General features: G+C 42.4%; 1 protein-coding gene across 7 annotated transcripts in view; it reads left to right on the plus strand.

The window, feature by feature from the left end:
- The window catches only part of LOC123503556 (disks large 1 tumor suppressor protein-like), a 610,283-nt gene that overhangs the window by 433,095 nt on the left and 153,619 nt on the right, over positions 1–23,569 (plus strand). The window lies entirely within an intron of this gene.

Consider the following 23,569-nt stretch of genomic DNA (forward strand, 5'->3'; position numbering starts at 1 on the left):
CTGCCACTTCTTATCTAAGAGAGAAAAAGAGTATCTCCAGTTGGTCAATGTAGCTCTTGTTGTTTCGATATTCTTTTTCTTAAACTAATTTATCTTAAACAGGAGAAAAAAAATATTCAGGATAAGATTTCCAGAAATTACAGGGCTTGAATTCTTGTATACAATAAATGTTTATTTATGCTCACAAAAAACCACGCGCGCACACAAAGCCTCTTTACTTATTTCCATGCATTTTTTTCGGCACCCTCCCGTTCTCCTCCCTGTCCGGTCATAACACATCACCGTCTCGCTATATTTACTACCACACTGTCCCATATTATGTTCGTGATGCTGACGCAGTGACCCAAATTTCTCCTGGCATTGCGCCAAGGTCACCACGCGGCTCCATATCATTACATGACACCAGGGCACCAGGCAGCCTGTGCCTCTGCCTCGCTCGACCTTGAACACCATGTAATCGATGTTCGAGTAACAGGCATGTCTGTGCGACGGCCCTATCGAGCCGCACAATGTATAAAATGACAGGCACGTGCGCAGTTTCAGCCACGCCAAACCTCTTCGCGTAGACTTGTTTATCAAGGGCAGACATGTTTCTGAAAATAGGTTGTCAGTATTGAAAGCAAAAGCGATGAGCAAGGACGCATAGATTACTGCCTGTGAATTGCATGTATTTTACTGCCCCACTGCCCGTGAACATTCATAAAAGTGAACGTGCCGCTCCAAGCTGTGAAAAATGGTAATTGATGGCGGCCGATTTAAAACATTACCTCCGCTTTTTTTTTAGTGGGTGTCGCGCGCTTGCATACACACACACACACACACACACACACACACACACACACACACACACACACACACACACACACACACACACACACACACACACACACACACACACACACACACACACACACACACACACACACACACACACACACACACACACACACACACACACCTCGTATTATGAATTCTTGATGAAGTTATTTTCATTATGGGGAGTGTGAATCTATTCGTTAATTAAGAAATATGGCGTGGGTTCATTAAGTCTCTATTGCTATTAAGGGGGAAAAAAATAATGGAAGAATAGTCTCAATAGAGAAGCCGCTCACCGTGCAAACAGTAACAGCGTAAGTAATGAAGAGCTTAGCTTCCGTGGCGATGGCTTAATTAAGAGCCAGCTGTCTGCGCTGAAATAAATCCAGAGTGTGTATTCAAATTTGTTGGACGTCATCAGTATGCGAAGTTCAGATTGACAACATTCTAAATTCAAAGTAAATTGAATAACTAATTTGGACACATTGTGAAGTGCTTGAAAAAGTGTACAGATAGAGGGAAAACATGAACTAAGTCATTTTATCATTGCATGGAATCATTTTAAACCTGAAATCTGAAATTATTCCACAGGTTCTACACATTCTATATTACGCTTTGACACATTTTGAACAGAAACGCAGCACAGTTGTATTCGCAGTCAGACACATTTTTTATTTCTTTATTGTTATCCAGAAGCAAATCCGCTCTACAGTAATTGTAGCTTAATTTCCTGCGCATACATTCACGCATGCACGGACCACTTTCTTTCGGTCCTGTATTGAGCGACACGCACACACGCACACGCACACGCACACACACACACACACACACACACACACACACACACACACACACACGGGGATTTCCACTCGTGTAATTGCATTAAGCTTTTCCTTGCCTCCACCTGATTGAGGGGATAGAAAGCATGAGTGTACACGAAGGAACACAACACTTAAGCACGAATATACGGCAAACTCTCGATGAAAAAGTATATAAGGCAAACAAAGCAAATAATAGAGATGAACGAGCAACTTTGTGTTCCCGTGTGAGCTGTGTGACGTCAGCCCTCACCCGCCTGCCGCCCACTCGCAAACCCTTCCCGCCTCTTCTCCCGCCGTGGGTGCCAGAGTACGTCGTCTGTATATTTGTTGGTTTAGCGAGGCGGTGATGTCTCTGAATGTTGGTCCTCTCCTAGTACTCGTTCTTTTCGGTACAGATACTAAAGAAAATATCCAGTGAAAACATAGGGGGTGTGTGTGTGTGTGTGTGTGTGTGTGTGTGTGTTATTTTAAGTCCCCTTCATGCATATGTGCGTGTCCTTCCACCCTTAACTCTCAACCATTTCCTCCCCACGTGCACTCACTGCCACCTACGCACCCATCCCTGTGACCCACCTTGCAAATTTAACGCGTAGGAAGGTCTTTTTGCGCGCTACACTCACCACCTCCACCGCCGCTACTGTTACCACCACCGCGTTTAATCCTCAAGACCTCACCATTCCAACAATGCAGGTCTTCCCTCGTCTCTACATCCTACGCAGTCCCTTACTTAAAGTGCCAAACATCTGCACCACCACCACCATCACCACCACCAACACTACCACCATCACCGCTACAACTACCACCACTACCACCATTTCTTCATTGCCTTGGGTTAATTTTTATGTTAAAGCTAAAAATACAATCTGCTCTTGTACTCTTATGTCCAAAACTTTTCACTGGAGATAACGAAAGAAAGATTGTAGTAAACATCTGGAGACGTGAGATAATAGCACAAACACCGCTTGGTTTTCGGGGTGCATCTGTGACGTCAAGTGGAAAGTTATTGCAGCATCGTTACGGAACAACAGGTGGTTAGAGTTCTGGAATAGTAATAGTGCTGCTGAGTCTGCTGTAGTCTATTGTTATTGGTGAAGGCTCCTACTTGCACCGAGCAGCAGTGGATATACTAGTACTTCGTTTCACTTATTTGTAAGGAAGAGCGTACTGGCCACGACACATTAAACTGTTTTAAGTAATGTGTATTAGTCCAAACATTGGTTGGTTTATCCTTCACACGATACATATAAAAGTGAGTCGAATTGATCCAGCTACAGGATCATAGCATTACACCACGCTGCCTTTAGCTCCGCCCTGTCCTTAACGACGTAATTAGTACAGAGACAGCAAGTGAACCGTGAAATTTAAATGAGGTCGTGCTCTTGCTCTTTCGTGTAAGATTAAAGACATAAAGACAGATAAACAGAGAAACGGATAAATATAAATGGTTTATGTATGAGTGTGTATGTGTAGGTGTAGGTGTACAGTAGGTGTGTGGATGTTTGCATGTACCTGTGTATACGTATGAGCGAGTTTACTCGTACGTTAAAGCGTTTCTATGGGGTTTTCGCCACATGCAGTCTCGATTCTCTGTAGTTTGTCTCCTTCACCATTCATTCTTGGTTCCATTCTCTCACTTTCCTTTCGTTGGCACTCCGCCGCCCTCCCCTCACCCCGCCACCACCGCACTCCCCTTGTAGAGAAAACAGCAATAACGGCAAGATTCTCCAGAGTCTCCTGTCGCTGCCTCGCCGTCTTTCAGTTTCACCAGTGTGCGTGCACAGTTTGCACCCGGCTTTCCTGGAGTGAGGCATTTTTTTTTTTTCCTCTCCTTTGTCATACACGGAGAGAAATCCCTGCTGCCTTCTGATATTCTGGAAGCAAAATTGTTTCAAAACCACCTCCATGTGTGTGTGTGTGTGTGTGTGTGTGTGCGTGTGCGCGCACCGGAGCGTGTGTGCAAATAAAAATGATAATAATATTTTGGTTTATTCATATTGCAGCCTTACAGCTGGAAACCCGCAAGTTATAATGTACTATATACTAATGTGCTTATAGTTGAAGTATTCACTTAACTCCTGGAAATACCTTACAATTCGATCCCGTGGCTGCCAGATCGCGCCCAGGATGGTCAGACCACCCCTTTTGTATCTTTCTTTTCAGAGTTTGCTTCTCTTGCCTATATCAGCGGGTTACAACTTCTAATTACTTACACCAGGTACAGTCGATGAAACAGTTTTCCTATTTATGTTTCTAACAAAAGTGACATCTGTCATCCTTTTTCGTTGCAACTGTCATTGGCTAGAACTGTCTCTGACGTGTATCATAGGCTTGTTTTAAACCTCTCCTCCTTCAACCCCCCCCCCCCTATTTCCGTCCCTCCCCAAGCGTGTCATTCACTCCCTCCATCCCCCTCCTCTCTCTCTCTCTCTCTCTCTCTCTCTCTCTCTCTCTCTCTCTCTCGGTAACTTTTTTTGTGACGTCAATTTTCATCATTAGCAACACTGAAGTGGCTTGTCAGGATGGATACAAAAATTACATTCTAAATGGTCGCTTTTTTCTTTGTGCTTTATTGTGACGGTTAGGCTTGACGGCTTCTTGGAGCTTCCTTTATTTTTTTTTACCTAATTAGGTGGGCCTTTGTTGCATATTGTACTGTACTTCACGTGACTTGAAGTTTGCGACAGTACATAACTTGCAGTCTGCTGTCTCACTTCTGTAGGTGCTGCGTGGGAGAGAAATGAAAGTAGTAATGCTGGGGATGGCGATGGTGGTGGCGCTGGTGGTGGTGGTGGTGGAGGAAGGTAAAGGTAATCTAGCGTAACGATGGAGGTGACTCTCGGGTAAAGATAACTATCGGTAATGATGTTGGTTTTGGAGGTGGCGACGCGGCGTCCTGGTGGAAGGGGAGAGCGCTGGCCACATTATTATGGTGATTAGACTAAATTATAGGAATCTGTATACGCCACATTGCATAATTTGCCGAAGAAATGGAAACTTGCTTTTTTTCCTTTTCCTTCAGGATTTGCAATCTTTTTAATGAATTACTTTGCTTTTTTTTCCAAGTATTTAATATACGTGCCAACAAAAATTTAGTTATCACGTAGGAATTAACAATATGAACGGCGCACATTTAAACGTATTTCATTTGTGTTGTTTAATATTCCACGTCAGGTGCAGGAAAGTGGCCTCAACTCACCCTTCCCTCCACTGGGCATCTCCATTCCAGCTATACCGGTTTATCGAGACTTAACAGCTTCCCTTTCACTGCATGTCCCTTTTTCATAGAGAGAGAGAGAGAGAGAGAGAGAGAGAGAGAGAGAGAGAGAGAGAGAGAGAGAGAGAGTAAGGGGTGGCGGCGGGCGCTGTTGAGGGGGAGTAGGAGGCATGTGACAAAAATACTTTTATTACGCATCGTTATTAACCAGGAAAGTAATATCATGTCGGCGGGTTTTATATAACAGCGATCAGTGCCTCAACTCGTTCATTAATAAGATGCATGAGGTGTGTGTGTGTGTGTGTGTGTGTGTGTGTGTGTGTGTGTGTGTGTGTGTGTGTGTGTGTGTGTGTGTGTGTGTGCGTGCGTGTGTGTGCGTGTGTGTGTGCGTGCGGGCGTGTGTGTGCGTGTGCGAGCGCGATGAAGGTCTTGTTACAGAGGCAAGAAGCAAACACACATACACACACACACACACACACACACACACACACACACACACACACACACACACACACACACACACACACACACACACGACCGAGGAGGGGTGGTAGTGACTGGAGGTGGAGAATGGGAGCGAGGAGTTCAGACGGGCGGCGGCGGGGGCGTTGGGGGCGTGAGGGAGGAGTGGAGGTGCACTTAAAGGGGCCGTGGCAGAGCAGAGTGGACCAGTGACGCTCGGAACCTAAACATTCCCATATAGGCGGAGAGGAACGGCACCTCCAGACGTGCCTTTTTAAAGAACGGAAGTCATGTGTGTGTGTGTGTGTGTGTGTGTGTGTGTGTGTGTGTGTGTGTGTGTGTGTGATTGTGACGGGTAGTAATGAAAGGAATTGCTCCTCCGCCGCAGCCCCTTCCACACGTTTGTCTCCTGTTTGTTTGTCTGTTGCATTGCGTCTCGGCGAGTTCCCTGATTGCTGTGCTTTGTTCGTGGTCCCTCCCGAGGTCCACCACTTGTCCTCCTCAATGATCAATTGATCATTGAGGAAGACAGGTGGTGGAATCTATTAGCGATGTTCTCGTTGTATTTGAAAATTCGTGTGGAAATCTTAGTTGTGTTGTTACTCTGTAATTTTGTCTTGAACATAGAATTAAGACACTTAAAAGAACATCTTTTTTTATTCATACATATATTTCTATATCTGTATTCTTTTTCTGGTATTTGTGATTTCAATATCTTTTGTATTAGAGGCAATTTTTTATCACGAAAATGGTTCAGTTTTTCATATATGTGTGGACCTTTGTTTAATCACTTCTGATGGTTAACTGAATTTTTTTGTTTCCTTTATTTATTTTCCATTTCAAGCAAATCCCTGTGGTCACAGTGACAGCTCAGGAATATCATCGTCAATCACCGAATGGACGACCCTCTTGCAGTTTATGTTTACAGTGTTGCCTCATACATACTTTAGTGAACGTGCTAACTGAATGTAATACCTCTTTAAGAGTAGGTATGCCATATGCAGTATTTTCCAACATTCACAGTCAGTGTGGCATGAATGTGATCTATCAGTATCATAAGCAACACTCATGGTGGCCACAACGTACATTAAAACTTATGAAAAAGAACTGCCCTCATTTTTTTATCAGCTTTTATGACACCAGAGCAGGACAAAGGACCCGCCAGTGGTGAGGAGAATAAAGCCACATGCCTCACTGCGCTGCCTTGAAGCACTCTGGCTGAGGTGCTTACTGAGGTGCCGAGTTACAGGGTCACACCTCCTCGGCTCAGCTCCTGTGCTTATTTTCCGCCAGGTGAACAGGAGCTGCAGCGTGAAAAGACACGAGCTCGCATTGTCTCTTCCTGGACGGGGATTCGACCCAGTCCATCTTCAGTTATTTGCTTCGAAACTCCTTATTTTAGGGCTATTGAAACTGGATATTTTTAGTCTTATTTCATTATTTCTTTTTCTAAGTTTTATTTTATTGGTATATTATATAATTACCACACGTTCACAGTTGGGATCCACATATACGGTGTCGGCCATTATAATCTGTGTGTGCGACTACGAATGATGAATTGGCTGTAGTAGGTACCTCCTCTTCCTGTAAGAGATGAACTGGATAAGGGCAACGAAAATAGCTAATAAAAGGCCCACTGAGATATCACTACTCTCAAAAACCAAGTCGAAAGAAACATTTAGAATGGGAAGATAACTATCTTGAACCCTCCCTCTTGAAAAAAAAAAAACTCATGTCATGTGAAGGAGACATTACTGAAGCAGAGTGAGTTCCAGAGGTTACTTAGTGCTTCATGTTACCTTGTGTTGCTCACCTTAATCTGTATCACATCAAAACTGCAACTAACGACCATCATTCATCATGAGTAATTTGAGACCATTACATTTCTACTTTTATTTTATTTTTTAACATTAACTGATACATCACCTGTCCATCCCTCATCTTTAAAAGGTTTTCTTTCTCTCCTTTTCACGTTGATTTTTCCTATTTGATGTTCTCTCAAAACAATCGAAGCCATTCACCAATTCTTACCAACAAAACAGTGCTCCACGGAATATACGTAGAAACTGTCTTGCGGCTTGAACATCTGCAAAAGAAAATGATAAAATATAAGTGTTAATGAGAAGCTGAGTGTTTGTATACGTAGGAATGCCTAATGAGTGGGATTAATGACGTGTAATAAGATTAATGACCGCGCCACTTGCTGCGTCTCGGCAACACATCACCAACACCTGTATTGATCCCGGTGGAAACTAACTGCAAATGTAGGAAATAATACCTAAAAACATAACAGAAACTCTCTCATTCGTGATAACTATCCTCAGCCTCTGTAGCTGCAGCACAAGAACTCCTAGCAACGGTTACTTTTAAAACTCATCCCTATTGACCATAATACACACAAAATAAAGTTCTAGTCTCATCTGGTGCACTCGTATTTCACTAAGTAGTCATTTGTTTATGAGTGCTTCCCATCAGACTCTCGCGCCATCGCCATACATTCTCTCCGAAACTGTGAAGACTTTGAGGCACACACAGTTATTCTCCTCATGGCAGTCCCGTTACGTGCAGGTGGTCGTGGCTCCCGCCGATATTCATAAACCTGCCGCTTTTTTTCGCAGTTTTCGCGAAGGTTGGAGATGATTTAACGCGAAGCACTAGAGAGAGAAAGAGAGAGAGAGAGAGAGAGAGAGAGAGAGAGAGAGAGAGAGAGAGAGAGAGAGAGAGAGAGAGAGAGAGAACGATAGCATTAGGATGTTAGAGGAGAAAGGAAAACGTGGCTTGCAAGCGAACCAAACACGCGGGACCATCATTCCTTCTGCTGGAACAGGAAATGGAAGTGGTGAGTGGGTGGAGGAGGGAGAGAGAGAGATTCTGCGGCCCGCCAAGGAGGCAAGGAAGGAGAGTAGGAGAGAGAACCCTTTTCACTCTGCCCAACTGAATTACACAATTTCCCCTGTACAAGTGAAGGTTAAAGGTTGGGAAGAAGTAGAGGACGAGGCGGAGATAAAAATACAAGTAAGAGGGGAAAGAGGACTGCGTAGGAGAAGAAGGGGTGGAAGAAAATAAGAAAAACGGAAATGAACAGGGAAGGAAGGGGGAAGAGAAACAGGAAGCGGAGGATTAAAGAAGCAAGATAGGAAAATAGAAGGAAAGTTAGGAAGCAGAAACTGAAGAGGAAAAAAAGCAGGAAGAGGAGGAGGAGGGAAGAGAGAAGTAAATGAATAGATATCAGAAGGAGGAATAGAAGAATGAGTAGGAGCAGAGCGAAAAATAAGAACAGTAACAACCAGAGAGAGAGAGAGAGTAGGGGTTGGTGGAGGGGGAAAGGCAAGATAAGACTGAGGAGAAGAACCAGTTTTCATAGAAAAACAAGCCACAGAAGACATTGCTGTCCTCACAAGGCGACCTGACCTAGGATTACAAAGGTGAATGGGGAAGGAAAGGACAGCAAAGCAGAAGGCTCTCTCCTCACCCTCCACTCCCTCTGGCATAAACATACTGGAAAATAGGTCGGATATGAATAACTTAAGTGGTTAGAGATGGAAAAACCAGAAGGATATTTTTACAGGAAAGAGTGAAAATAGATAAAATAAGATGCCTCCAGGAAATGGAGGAACCTCATTTCATCTATTTCCATTCTTTCCAAATGTCATTCTGGTGTTATCTCCTCTAACCACTTAATTTGGAGGAGTTTTAATCTCCAGTAAACAGTGTTAACCGTGGATTTAAAAAAAAAAATTATGAAGACGACGTTTAAAAAATATGTATTGTACTTAAGTCTATCACGTCTCGAGGAAGCCTATTCCATATATTTTGATTCATGGGAATTGAAAGATTTTCCAACAGATTTGCAACCATATTCTACCGTGCAATTTGAAAGAGGAGGAAGAGAAGGAAAAAGATTACTGTCGTCTAAATTTGGTACTTCATATTTAATTCATCGAAGTGTCAGAGACTCAAAATAAGGTTAGATTTTCTTCGAAATTTGTTACTCAGTTGAACAGTATTTTAAGTTTTGGATTACGGAACTTGAGGCGATGGAAATAACCTTCGGAGAATGAAATCCACATTGTGTTCCTTCCGGTTCTCCAGTCACCATCCAGGGAATTCAAATGCAAGCTTGTACATTGGTAAACGCTTTGCTGTATCAGTAGGACTGTTTTCAAAGGTAATAGAAGTTTTTTATTTTTGTTCGTATCGATAATAATCCTTCTTAAACTACTGGAATACAAAATCGCAATCAACTTTCGCTACAACTTGTTAAAAAGCAAGGCGTGCCGCAGTGGATTGTTCAGGGATACCTGGTGGCTTCTTGTAGCTTTCCATGTTTTCTTGTGTTATTTTGTAACTTGTACTAGTTGTACGTTTTGTTTCTAAAGACAGTTTTAGAGACTTACATAAACATATATATATATATATATATATATATATATATATATATATATATATATATATATATATATATATATATATATATATATATATATATATATATATATATATATATATATATATATATATATATATATATATATATATATATATATATATATATATATATATATATATATATATATATATATATATATATATATATATATATATATATATATATATATATATATATATATATATATATATATATATATATTTTTTTTTTTTTTTTTTTTGTCCAGTTACCAACATTCTATTAATAGCCTTAAACAAACATGTATACACATGAACCACTGCTCAACATCGATTTTTGGAAGACTTCTTGTCATAGGTTTTAAAACAATTTATTTGACATTAAAATCTAGCGACAAATTCCGTTTGATTTTCACCAAAACTCAGCATGGAAAGATTTAATTAAATCCTTCAGTGTTCATCACCATCAAAAAATTGTACTGATAAAAAAAGCTCTCTGTTTTTATCCTCATTTCCACTTGAATTGGATCCGCCATAAATTCATCAAGTAGCTGACGAATGGAGCGTCCGTGACGCAGGGATTGGGGGAGAGGCAGCCTCCGTCACGCCATGCAGGCAGGTGATCCATCAATCCAGCCTTTCAAAACCACTGAGCAGCAGCTTTTTGACTGCCTGCACGTCCTCCTCTAACTTATTATACTGGAAACGAAATGAAAGCAGATCTGTTATAAGAAACTCAGTAAATGTCAATACTATATATTATACGTTCGTGCACATATATGAACACAACGAAAAGAAAACAAATCATTAAGACTTACAATATTGAGGCACTAAAGACTTCGTAGGTGTAAACATCGAATGATACATACATATATACATACATACATACATACATACGTACGTAGGTGCATATTTATAAACAACAGTTGGTAAAATGAAAATGTACAATGACAATCATGAGATCCTATAACGAGGCGAGTGGAGCAAAACAAGAACCCTTTTAGCGTTGCCACAACATGTGTAGCTTTGTTGTGGTCATTTTCCTCCCAGCGAAACCAACAATGAACACTCTTCCTCTGTATTAATTAACAGCGTCACTCTCAAACAACTCAGCCAACAACAAAACTTATTATTAATCACAGTTGTACGTAGAATTTGCTAGAAAAGGTCCAGCATCAGCACAAAATAACCTCGCAAAATATTACACCCATGGTTTCTATTTAAGGGAAAGTCACGGCGCACGTCCAGCGAGACAGTGATGGCGTTTCTTGTATTTATATTATATTCCTCCTCCTCCTCCTCCTCCTCCTCCTCCTCCTCCTCCGCCTCATTAGTCTCACTCCTTGTTTCTTTCACACTTCCTCTCTCAAGTATTTTCTTTAAGTTTTAAAATTATTGCATAATATTTCTCTCTCTCTCTCTCTCTCTCTCTCTCTCTCTCTCTCTCTCTCTCTCTCTCTCTCTCTCTCTCTCAAGGTCACGGGGACAAAGAGAGAGGGTTTCGTTTGGGCTTGAGCAGATCGTCAGGAGTCGCGATGGTCTCGATAAAATAGTGTGATGCGGGTGCCAGTTGTGAGGCGCCCTTCTTCCTCCTCCTCCTCCTCCTCCTCCTACGAGATACTTTTGCAGTGGCGTGGAAAGAAACCCAGTGGTCGAGTTATTCTGCAGGACTTTCTTGTTTGGCGATGGTTCTTTGTGTGTGTGTGTGTGTATTTATAAAGAGAGAGAGAGAGAGATCTCTCTCTCTCTCTCTCTCTCTCTCTCTCTCTCTCTCTCTCTCTCTCTCTCTCTCTCTCTCTCTCTCTCTCTCTCTCTCTCTCTCTTCGCGCTTTGTGTGTGACGATTTAATAAGTTGGTTCGCGTTACTTCTTTTCTTTCTCTCCTTTCGCTTCTTCTTTTTTTTTTTCTTCTTCTTTTCTTCTTTTTCATCCTCTTCTTCTTTTTCTCCTCCTCCTTCTCCTTTTCCTTCTTTCCTCCTCCTCCTCCTCCTCCTCCTCCTCCTCCTCCTCCTTGGTAAATCTCCACCAGTTACTGCTGCCCCCACAAATTTCTCTCTGGCCTTTATCTATGTTACCACGCTGCGGGTGCCTCCTTCCCCCATCTGGCTCCGTCCTTACATCCCATTCTCTCCCCCTTTCTCCCTCCTCTTTCCTTCCCTCATCAACTCTATTTCACCATTTCTCCTTGTCTTCGTCCCTCTCCCTTCATGCCTCCCTCAACCTCCTCCTCCATCTCCTCCTTCTCCTCCTTTGTTCTGGTTTCTTTCTATATTTTAATTGCTCTCTCAGTTCTTGAAACGAAATCATCACTACCTCCTCCTCCTCTTCCTCTTCCTCTTCCTCTTCCTCTTCCTCTTTCTCTTCCTCTTTCATCTCCCTCTTCCTTCTCCCCAAAACCTAAATTATCTTTCATGGAAATAACACACAAATAAATACCATAGCAAGTCCGGTAAGCTTCAGACCGATTACGTGCATTAGTGAAGTAATCAGTCTGCTCGGAACCGCCCTTAGGTTGGATGGCAGGCGGATGATGCGAGGATGAAGTGGAAGGCGAGGACATGTGGCGGTCAGCGAGGGAAACGGGTAGTGCTTTGGCGGTGGTGGTGGTTATCCGCTAAAAGAGTGTATGATTCGTATTCTCAAACACTTTGCTCTCTCACTATGACTATTTTCAAGGGCCACAGATGTTTAGTCGGGTTCTTATGAGTGTTTCTCTTTCTAATATTGTAGAAAATTTTGTTAATGTGTCACTATAAGGGTTTAAATACTCATAAAAATCCATACATCTTTATTTTCCAGATCAGAAATGATTAGCCGTGTTCTCAAGACTGTTTTCCTTTTGATAATGTAAGAATTTTGTTAATTTATCACTACAATCGTAAAATCACCTATGTATCTCAGGACAAAGCCTTTGAAAGTAGTAGACGTGCGACTCTCAATACTGTTCTATAAGCCCCACACCAGACCATGAGTGTGAAATGGGGAAAGAGGAGAAGAAAGGGGACGAGCAGGGAACGATCTCCTCATCTCACAGCATTAGAGACTAACGAGAAAACGCGAAACTTTGTGCTATGAAAATGTGCAGTAGAGCCGAGAAGCACCTCAGCTCTTCTTGTTGGGAAGGAAAATGATACTATAATGAGTAGCTAGATTAAGGTTTTTATGATTATTAGGTGTATTATCTTTTTATTCGTTTTTATCTCTGTGTTTCCAATTAGTACATATATAAGTTTTCCTCCCCTTTTCTCTCTGTCCCTTCTAGTTATATTGCATCCGAGGCTTTAGCATAACACTGTCGTTCTGAATATCTTCGGATCTGCAGGTCTACCCTTATGACACGAGATAAAGCGACACTGACACAGACACAGAAACATAATCGGGGCAAGCCTTTCGCGTATATAGGCACCGGGTATTCGTAGCTTTCATGTTTCGCTTATTGGTGCTTTAACTCCTTCATTTCTCTCTCTCTCTCTCTCTCTCTCTCTCTCTCTCTCTCTCTCTCTCTCTCTCTCTCTCTCTCTCTCTCTCTCTCTCTCCAGGCTTCCGCTCTCTGAAAGGACAAGAAAGTAAGGTTAGACAGTGCTACACACACACACACACACACACACACACACACACACACACACACACACACACACACACACACACACACACACACACACACACACACACACACACACACACACACACACACACACACACACACACACACACACACACACCACAGCGGGATCGGGAATGAGTGTGAGGTAGAAACAGGCAAGCTGTGGAACAAAGGACTTCCAGTTTTTGTTTTTGTTTTATGTGACGAAGAATGTTTTTGTGGAGACGTAGGTGAAGTTGTGACCAAGTGCAGAAAGGTTCACTGGAGATTGTGAGGCGAGAGAGAGAGAGAGAGAGAGAGAGAGAGATGAGATGTTGGTAGAGGGAGGAGATGGAAACGATACTAAATTCAGTCAGATTAAGGTAGATGCATTCACACGCCCCAAAGAAAGCTCTCTCTCGGATTTGGAAAGAACGAGAGGTGATGCGATCGACAGTATATAATGAATGGTGTAGCTCCTTTATGTTTCCCTACCCTCGAGTACATCACCAAAATATGAATCCAACGAACGTGAAGTGTAATTTTTCATCTATTCATCCTGTCCTTTTTAGATGTTCCTTCTCCTTTCTTCGCTTCTCCTTCCTTGTTCCCCTCCGCGCCTTCATCGCCACCTCGGAGCCTGTACCTTCAAACAAACTCTCCAGCAGTGGCGAGGACAATGGAGAAGGATCAAAGGGAATGGTATCAGAAGAATTAGGTAGGGGAGGAGGCGGGCAGGCGGGGAGGCGGAAGTAGCAAGTAATGGTTCGCAAGTGGGGTTGGCGAGTCTCTCAAAGCCCAAGGAAGAGTGATGGAAACTATATTTTTTAAGGTTTTCAAGGTTCAAGATTTCTTCCGCTCGCTCACCGCTTTTAGATTTTTTTTTTTTTTTCAAGTTTTACAAAGTTGAGGCATTTTATTGTTACTTTTTTTTCTTTGGGTAAACTGGCGACTCGTTGTCTTCATTAAATTTTGTTTTATTTAGTTTCTTAATATTTTCTTTGTCTCATGCAAGAATACGATGATAACTTGTATATATTATGAAGAATCTATAATATGACATGATTCTTTCACGTAATAAAAAAATTAAAAAAGCGACTATATTATCCTTATTTTCTTACTTGTTACCTTTGTCTTAAGCAAAAAATCAAGGTGTCACAAGCTATACCAAAGTCGTCTTGGTGTCTCAATGCATTTCACGACTGTCTTCTCTCTTATGGTCTCCTATATCAGCACAGAAACACACGTGAACTCTTGCTCATAGTCAGGACGCTTAGATTGGTTCATTATTTACGTTGATGTTGGCGATCAAGATACATGTATTCACTTCGCCTTATGTACTCCCTACTCACATTTCAAAGGTTGAGGAAGAGAGATGGACGCAACAAAAATATCTATACGTATATGAGACACTGAAAAATCAAGAGGCTACAAGTGAAAGATTGCACTATTTTCCTTTCATCATTTTAGAACTCCCTTCCCTCAGACGCGTACCAACTATGAGCAGTGTGAATGTACCTGCTGACATGGCCTCCCTCTCTCTTCTCAGCGCAGATAAGAGCAAGGCTGAAGATGTGGCGGTGCTAGACTGAGGGAAATAGTGTTGTTTTAGTGTCGTTGCCTTGCGCTGCACCCTCGCCTTGCCACCATTATTACACCCCTTCAAGACCTTCCTCAGCTTCCTAGTGCTTCTTCGCTCTCAGTCCAGCACATCTTTTTTTCACCTTGATAGCTTTCGTTTTCTTGAGTTACCCCCTTCTCCTTGTCCTCTGCCGTTCTCTCTCTCTCTCTCTCTCTCTCTCTCTCTCTCTCTCTCTCTCTCTCTCTCTCTCTCTCTCTCTCTCTCTCTCTCTCTCTCTCTCTCTCTCTCTCATCCGTCTTCTTCATTTGCTTTACTTTAACGTCACTCTTCTCACTTAGCCTCCGTAGCTTCATCCCATCACTCTTCCCTTCTCCGCTCCCTTCTTCATTACTCTCCTCTCTCTCTCTCTCTCTCTCTCTCTCTCTCTCTCTCTCTCTCTCTCTCTCTCTCTCTCTCTCTCTACTTCTTACAACATCCATACAGTTGCTAATGATGATATTTGTGTCACAGAACCACAAACATGTCTATAATAAACTCATATATGATAGCATAGCCTTCATCTTTCCCTTCTGTAAAAGTAGTCTATTACAACTGATAGGCAGTGATCTAGGAGTGTATCATTACTTGAATAGGGTATACTAATTGTGTGCTAGTCGGAGAACCTCCCGACTCGAGTGGTGAAAATGTTGGGTATTTCACTGTGCAGATCATCGACATATTGCTCTTAGTTTCTCCTTCCATAGCCTCGTATGTTCACTAATTAAACTTCCTCTTCCTCAGGTGAGTTGTGAGATGGAGAGAATTGTGCGGAGAGTACTGAGGCGTCGCCCAGGTGAGTAAGTTAGATGCCGTAACCTGCTGCCTTTTAAGGGGGACGGAATGTCTAGGGAACGAGGTGCGGTGGTTAGACCGTTAGGAGGCATGTGGAGAATGGAGGCGTCGGGAAGGTGACACAAGGGTGATGAGAGAGGCGAGAGGTCGACGAAGTATATGTCTTGAAGAGTATACGAGGGCGGTGATGGCAGGGAGGAAACAAAGGAGGAGAGAGTATAGGGGCGTAAAAGGAGAGATTAGTGTCTGGCATCAGGAGTAAGATGAGACGTAAACATAAGAGGAGGAGGCAAAGGTCAAGAAGCCTCGTCTGTTTTGCGTCCAATTAATGATAATTAGGCAGATCAGCTTGCCATGAACACCACGAAATACTAAACCCATCCGGTAGCTTCAACTATGTTCCTTATGGCCTCAAATTAACACACGATCCTAAATCCATTTAAAATAGACATTATGAGATCTGATACGCTTTAACGTGATTTCTAAGGGTAAGTTTATTGTGTGCTTGCTTTACAGATGGAAATTTGAGTTTTGTGAAAGGATTATTCAATTTGTATATTATTTTTGTGTAAAATACTGTTATCAAAAGGAGAAGAAATGAGTAGATCGTCCTAAGCGTATGTTTCATGTTGGTGTCTTTTGGTATATACTATTGTTGTGTGACATAGCTGTAATGTAGCAAATATCTATAAAGAAAATGTGTGTGTGTGTGTGTGTGTGTGTGTGTGTGTGTGTGTGTGTGTGTGTGTGTGTGTGTGTGTGTGTGTGTGTGTGTGTGTTCGCGTTCGCGCGCGCGCGTGCGCCCTTGGGTGTGCCTGTGTCCAACAAACAATGTCCTTTAGTACATCAAAACGAACACTCAATCATCTTTTGCCGAAGAAGAAGAGTAAACACACAGGTCAGCCTCCAGAAAGCGTTAAGTGGAGCCTTGCTCTTTCATCCGCGTCATTTGTGTATGGGCGGCGGAACAAAGACCCCCTTGGGACCCAAGACAGTCCCGCCGTGCAACATCGCCACGGTATGCGGACGTCTTCTCTTTCTTGGAGCACCCATTGATCGCGGCGTTGCCCTGTGTTGCTTACATTCACTTCTTACCACGTAGCTGCGGCGGCGACCTGGGAGGCGGTGAAGACAGTTGCGGGTACTCGGAAGCGTGTGTGATGGCGTTACCGATGGATTTAGTGGCTGTAGTGGTTGTTGTTTTGGTAATATAGTAGTAGCGATTATGTACTTTTCTCCTATTATCTTTTCGTATAGGTGTCTTACGGAATTGTGGTGGCGTTACAGTCACAGTTTGAATTATGTTGGTGTTGTAGTTGTAATATGCCATTAATCTCTTTCCTGTGCGAGCTTCTGGCTTTGCTTCACCATGCGCACCGTGAGTACCGCTGCAATCCATCATGTACCGTACCATTCTTCTTTCGTGTTAGTATAGGATTACTTCCACTTTCGTCTTGTATTATCCACGATACACCATTGTCATTCCTTTTGTTGTACAAGGTTCTGCTTTCGATGATTTTGCCTCAGTATCTCCTGCCTGTGTGTAGCAGCACCCCATACACAGAGGCGCAGGTGTCCCTTGCTGGCGCCGGGCAGTGGCAGGCCGCCAGCCCCATAGCCGCATTTTCCGGGACAAGAAACATAAAGCTACATGGTATTGACTTTAAGCATTCCGCACCGCCATTAATTGCACACTGGCGATGTCTGGTGGCGCAAGATCCAACATTCTCTTGTCCTCTTGGGAAATTCTTTTAACCGCCGGATGAAAGACAGAAGACGAAGGAAGGTAATCGAAAAAGATATATATTGTATATACTGGTAGGGAGAAAAAAGGAGTGAGGTCCTCTGACACACACACACACACACACACACACACACACACACACACACACACACACACACACACACACACACACACACCAGTGCATCATTTTTATCCTTCAAGCAGGATAAGACGACGCATACAAGAAAACACAGCAGACGCATCTTAGGTAAAGTATGACAATTTTTTACGAATGCAAGAATTGTGAAAGAATAATAATGTGTTTTAATACACCCACGCTGCACTGCACTGAGAGACAAACAGACTCGTATCGTTAAGAAAAATGGTTGCGTTTCTTTGAAGATGGAACCAATTTGTGCGGTTCAAGTGAGACAAGACGACATGAGAACGTTTTTAATTCTACGAGTTTTTTGCTATTTATACTTATACTTTGCACTTTGAAGCTTGGACAAATGAAGGTTCTGTCGCAGCGGGGTCTTGGCGTCTGCATCGGGGCAGCAGAATTCAAGAAACGGCACAGTATTTCTTCTTCACGAGTCTCGGGAACGCACTCCGTCTTCGGTACACTGAGGTCACGCAGTGGAGCCGACCGACCAAAAAGCTTCTCCTATAAAGTTTCTCCCGTCGAGGAAATGTGCGTTGCTGAAATCAACGAAACGAAGCGAACATCGTGAGTCTCGTGTCAGTCTAAAATACTTGAGTGACCCGCGCTAGCAGACTCAAGGACCGAGCCTCAGCGCACGTCACACACGCACACGCAAGACAAAGGAAGAGATGACGGTGCTGATAGACTTAAATTGGTGATGAATATGAATTAACCACTTCTCTCTCTCTCTCTCTCTCTCTCTCTCTCTCTCTCTCTCTCTCTCTCTCTCTCTCTCGTCTTTTATAAACAGCTAGATCTTAATTTTTCTTGTTTCGCACGATCCTACAAAAGAAATTATAAGTTTACCATAAGTCGCTCCGATTATATGAAGCCCGCAAGTTTTCTGTTTTTTTTTTCAAACCCTCTTTTCCCTTTACAAACCACCAAAAGATTTTTACTTTCCCCTTGTCGGACACAGCACGAGAAAAAAAAATACACACGTTGCCTCAATAAAAATGCAACTTTACAACGGTGCAGCAACTCGACCTCACGCGCGTGGAGTCAAGTCACACAAGAGGGAAAGGAAAGAAATGCATGCTGGGGGGAAGGAAGACTCAGGTGGGGACGGTGAGGGATGGCGAAAGGAGACAAACACATGCATCACCTCAGAGCCAGACGACGCTTCCCCACGCACTCCACCCTCCACGCACTGCTCCTTTGTGACTGTGGAAAGTACTAGGTGGTGGTGGTGATGGTGGTGGTGGTGTTATCAAAACTTTAGTATTCAAAAACATTTTACTCTCCCACCACGATTGTTTATTAAGGCCACAAACATGATTAGCCGCGTTTTGAAGAGTCTTTCATGTTAGTTATGCAGAAATCTCATTAATTTGTCACTACAACCGTAAAAATACACACACAAAAAAAAAAAACGTGCAACTTCAATTAAAGTCCATTGCAAGGATTCAAGGTTCTGGCAGGGTGTATATGTGAGACGACGGTGAGGAAGACTTACTTTTCCATTTTTTCCATTCCTACGTAACACCTTTGTGATGCTCTGAGTTTAGTAAAGCGTGCGAGTGTGGGTGCGTAACTGCATTCAGATATACTGCTTGTACTACCTTGAAATTACGTATGCCTGAATGCCTTTGTGGACGAATTACTCTTTACCAGTGTTGTTGTTGTTAATTTCATACTCGCTTGTCAAGTTGTGCGAAAAAAGTTTAGTTCTTTCTTGCTCGGAGTCAGTGGCGAGGCTTCCATTGTGCAGGTTGTGTGTTAGTAGCTTGCGTCTCCTGTTTGCCCAAAATAACAAGACAGGGGGTAGAATTCATTGCATGCATTCCTCTTGAGTACTGCCTTCAGAGAGAGAGAGAGAGAGAGAGAGAAAGAAAGAAAGACTATAGTTAAATTTATGAAAGAATGCAGAAAAGTTTTGCTTCTTAGATAATGTGTTGGTTGGCTGGAATAGACTAGACATTTGGATGTTAGTACCGAGCTTTAAGAATTTAGATAAACTGATGGTAACAGATGACAGGTCGATGCAGATAGGTAAGCCTAAAGGATTCTGTCAATATTACCTTTAGTTTATTATGTCCTGCTGTTCATAGTTAATAAATTGACAAGTATATAGAAAGCAGAGAGGCAAGTAAATGTCAGGTAAAAGTACATAGAGTATTAAGGAGAATACGGTCTTTTTACAGATGTTTCTTGTCTCGTTTCCGGCATAATTTAAGCTTTAGTATAAAAGCTTAGGTACTTTAGAGTGATTCTTGCACATTATCTGTCCGACATCACTACCTCGACAGCAGACAACCTCGAAAAAAAAAAAAACATATTAATATATACTTTTCAATTCACAGTGTACTAATGTGTTGATAGAATACCAACCACTGAAGGAACACCGTCTATTATTCATAATTTTTTTTCTTTTTCCTGTTCAATGGCAGTTAATTCAATCACCACGTAATTCAGCACTCGGCTCAGTATACGTTCATCTCACTTACGTAACTCGAGAACTATTGTCCCTGGTCCCCCACCCTTAACCGAACTCCACCCACCCTGCCTGCCCCCTCCCAGGACAACTTTCCCTCCTAAGTCAAGTTTGGGGAAAAAGGTAGAAAAAAGTACACAAAAACAGTAAGAAGAGTGGCGGAAGGTAAGCGTGGCCCAGCTGGTTTTGACGGAATTTCAAACGAGCGATATTACCTCCACAAGTTTTGAGAGTTTCAACAAAACTTTGCCACGTTCTCCCGAGCACATGAAGGAAAATAGGCCACACGTTTCCTCGGTATGTGTAGCTTTAATTAACACCATTCCAGGCGCAACGCAACACAAAGCAGCACTCGACACTTCACTCCCTCACTCATTAACTTCTCCGGTTGAGTGTTGTCGCACAAGCGGTAAACACTCCTTCAGTCTTCAGTGGATATCTTACTATCATATGCTGATGTGTATTACAACCAAAAGTTTCCTTGTGTTTAACTATTTCTTGCTACAGTCTTCCTTACATTCTAATTTATACAGTATGTCTATTTCTTCCTCCACTGTTCTCATGTTTTTTTATTTATTTATTTTTTTTTTTTTTTTTCTTTTTTGTGTGAGTGTTCTTGCATTTCCTTATTCATTATTTTATCTCCGTCACCTTCCTTCTTTCTAATTACTGACCAGTATTTCCTCGACTTTTTCACTTGCGTTTACTTGACGATTCTCCTTCTCTTGTGATCCCTTTCGCTCCTCTTTCCTGAAGTTATCATTGTTTCTGTGTCCGCATCAGATAGAGGGATGTATGAAAGCCAGTTGGGTATCCCCTGAAATATTTAGTCCTAGGCATGAGGAGAGAGTCCGTGCTCTGTGTTTGGGTCGAGAGAAAACGATGATGGTAGACTGAGATGTTTTGAAAATATGTGTTTCGTGGTTTGTCGAGACTCTAAAGACTACCTAGACACTTAATTGTGCATACATATTCACAAGCCCTGTACTATTACCCATTACATAATTATATATATATGACACATCAGAGAGAGAGAGAGAGAGAGAGAGAGAGAGAGATGTAAGGAAGAGCATAATGGTGGGTTACATTCACAGTAGAGGTGTAGGAAAATGAAATTTACTATCCTGAGAATGAAATGAAATTCCGCCAGGTTCTGTGTCATACAAATTAGGAGAATTAATGAAGTGATGTCGATATTGCAATAATCATTTTTCTATTATGTTTGAGGAGGCCTCAGAAAATAGTGAATGCTAAAGTCGTAATAAATGCAAAAGGAATGTATGATTTTATTATTATTATTATTATTATTATTATTATTATTATTATTATTATTATTATGCACAGGCCGACATGCGGATATCCGAGACCAGGCATTTCCATGGATATATTAAATTTCATAAGCATTCCTTCACATCGGAGCCTCCACGGGTTTTTGGAGGGAGAGGGGCGAGCCTTGCCGACTTTCCTTCTTCCTATATAGAAAAAAGTAACAGAATAGTAGAGAACAACAAATTTCGTGTTTTTGTTTGGCGTTTTTGGAGAAATTTCAGTTCCGGAGAAGAGAGATTCCGGTGAGCTCCGTGCAGCATCTTATAAGGCTCTGGCAAGGGGCGTCCTCTTTGACCAAGGTTTCTATGGACATGTGAGAAACAATGACGCCTTGTTTAGTGTGTCTGCAGGGACCCTTGCAGGTATAGTGTTGTCTTCACTCATTTACTGTTACTGCTTTCGCTGCTCATGATGATATTCCTACTACTACTACTACTGCTGCTACTACTACTACTACTACTACTACTACTACTACTAATTAGTACTGCTGCTGCTGCTGCTTGTCGCTCGCCTCTCTCTCTCTCTCTCTCTCTCTCTCTCTCTCTCTCTCTCTCTCTCTCTCTCTCTCTCTACTAAATCCTTGTTGCATAAAATACAGACATAATGTAGACATAATTCCGTCATTTTCTGCTTAGTTACCATAACGACACAACCTGTAATTGGAAGGGCCGGAACTGGCGGTGGGCAACAAGAGAATTGAGCGTCACCATTGGAGGAAGTGCAAATATTAAGGACAGCAGCAAACAATACGATGCTGAACACGATTTATTAATCACTGAAATGAATTTCCTGATGATGAACCGTAATTACAATTTGCCGCTTCCCGCAAATAACAGAGCGTAATATCGGTTCATTAAATGGGAGTGTCCATCTGTCCGTATTTTTCCCATTTCCACTGGCTGTTTGGGTGGCGGGCTGCTGCGGCTGCGAGGGGAGCACTGGGGAGCCGGCGGTGGAGAGGAAGCCCCTTGGTGGTCATAAACTTTTATTTCTATTTTAATACGAGCACGTATAGGCAGACTCGCCCCATAGCTTACAAAGGCAGCATTAAACCTTGATGATTGTTGCTGTCAAGGGAAGTTTAAGGGTTTGTGCTGATATACACTTTCCTTGTGATAGCGGTGCGGCCCTCGCCTTAACCATGACCTTGATCTGCGAGCGAGCCTGCATCCTGGGACTAGAAAGGGTCGCTTGTAACACGTGATGGCACTCTTACACTTGGTCTTACCTCGCTTTGTGTGTGTTAAACCTTCCACTTAGATTTGAAATGCGCCACACTTCCTTGTCGCTTGTGTTTTGTCTCTCTTCCCATAACATGGATGGGCTCAGGAGGTTGTGGCAGAAGAAACTCACAGTGCAAGAACTCCCAAATGAAAGTTTGATCACGTGGCTGCATTTTCATAAATTTTACATAGGATTATAATCTGAGCTGTTTCTGAGTAGCAACCTGATTAGTTGAAGTTAACGAGTTTTTAAAGGTATTTTTATAGTTCCACTGACTTGTTATACGATTTTTACATTATTGGCCAAAGAAACACTCCTGAGAACACGATTTATGGTCTCTTGTGGCCTTTGCAAATAATCATGTTGAGCAAGATGGTTCAGAATATGAACCTGAAATACACGCTCTGACCCACATACAGTCCTGTTTTTATATTTAAATTGATGCAGTTCTTGCGTTCATTTATTTATGCAGCCTTTCCTTGTGTGTGTGTGTGTGTGTGTGTGTGTGTGTGTGTGTGTGTGTGTGTGTGTGTGTGTGTGTGTGTGTGTGTGTGTTTCGACGTGTGTGTTTGCATAAGGGACCAATATTTCTTACTTTCTTCTTCACTTCAAGACGAGAAAAATGGTGAGAAATAAAAAAGTTCTCTCTCTCTTTCTCCAAAACATTCCACCTCCAGCCCGCAAACTTCACGCACACACTGACAGCAATGCGGCGTGGAGTGCGGCGGTCGGAGGCAATGCGTTATTCAGACTCGCTGGGATGAGATACTGGTGTGATGTGACATTACCTTGCATTAGACCGGGAAGCCTCATGCAGGGAAAATGTAAAGCCGACGTACACAGGCGCTATATGGCAACACTAGGACACACACACACACACACACACACACACACACACACACACACACACACACACACACACACACACACACACACACA

Source organism: Portunus trituberculatus, chromosome 14 (assembly GCF_017591435.1).
Source record: "Portunus trituberculatus isolate SZX2019 chromosome 14, ASM1759143v1, whole genome shotgun sequence".
NCBI classification, from domain to species: domain Eukaryota; kingdom Metazoa; phylum Arthropoda; class Malacostraca; order Decapoda; family Portunidae; genus Portunus; species Portunus trituberculatus.